The 1,146-nt window shown below is 43.4% G+C and overlaps 1 pseudogene; it reads left to right on the forward strand.

Annotated features, from left to right (window-relative positions):
• On the forward strand, positions 1-1,026 carry LOC119590363 (annotated as a pseudogene).
• The last annotated feature ends 120 nt before the right edge of the window (positions 1,027-1,146 follow it).

Genomic DNA, 1,146 nt, shown 5'->3' on the forward strand with positions numbered 1-1,146 from the left:
AACGGCAGTCAGCAGACACATCGTCCTCAGTGAGCCAAGAAGAGGTCCAAAAATGAAGATTGTGGTGAGTCGACATGCCTGTGAGAGAACGAAGAATTTATCAAGATTTACTGTACATACACTTGCATATATTCCTTCACAGAAACAAATATATACTGTAGATAAACATGTATACTTGTCATATATGTCATATTTTATTGTACCACTTTCGTTCTTATCAACTATAAATTGATTAAGGACTATAAGTATGTATCACTGAAACAACTAATCTATAAGAGTTTGATTAATGATTTATAAAATAGTGGATGAGTCAGAGAACAATTTTCATTTACTCATTAAAATTCAGGCAATCGCGCTGATGTGTTTGGCAGCGGCCGTGGTAACACACGCCGATCCCGAACCACACAAGTATCACCACTACCCTTACTACTAATATTATTCTCACCGACACAATGTCAAGTCACTGGAGGGCGATGGAGTGGCCAGGCATCCAGGTGGCGGAACCTCCTTCGTGGCTCAAGTTCGCGGCCTCACCAAACGCTCAGCAGACCCAACGCCAGAACCTAACCCTGAACCAGCAGCTGACCCTAATTCCGCCAATACTTATAGTTACCAAGTAGTCCACCATGGTCATCCCCACTATGGATACCACAATGGCCATCGTTACCCTTACAATAGCTATCGCTACAACCACTACTATGGTTATCCTCACAGATACCACAGCCACCACAAGAGATCAGTCGAATCTGAACCCGAACCTGAACCTTATCATACCTATCACGAACGCCCCCACTACTATAACAGATATTATCACAGTTACACCAACTACTATCCTTACTATGCTGGTTACCGTTACCGCTACAGAGGATAGGGACGGAGGCAGGTATGGCCTGCGACAGGCCATGTGACGATGGTCCTTTACCAGATGTCCGATAGTCCGGTTTGCTCACGCCGGTTTTTCAGGCACTGGTAGTAAGGGGATCACTCTTGGGAGGCCTCACAAAACTGGGGGAATGTCGGAATAGGTGTGCATTGTGTACAAAATAAAATTTATAATAATTTAATGAAGAATATGTTTACACTCCTTTTAACTTTCCTTCTCCTCGAGGATAATGCACACTCAGGATTTCTCTGGTTCAGAGAAAA

This window comes from Penaeus monodon, chromosome 27, assembly GCF_015228065.2.
Source record: "Penaeus monodon isolate SGIC_2016 chromosome 27, NSTDA_Pmon_1, whole genome shotgun sequence".
Taxonomy (NCBI): Eukaryota; Metazoa; Arthropoda; class Malacostraca; order Decapoda; family Penaeidae; genus Penaeus; species Penaeus monodon.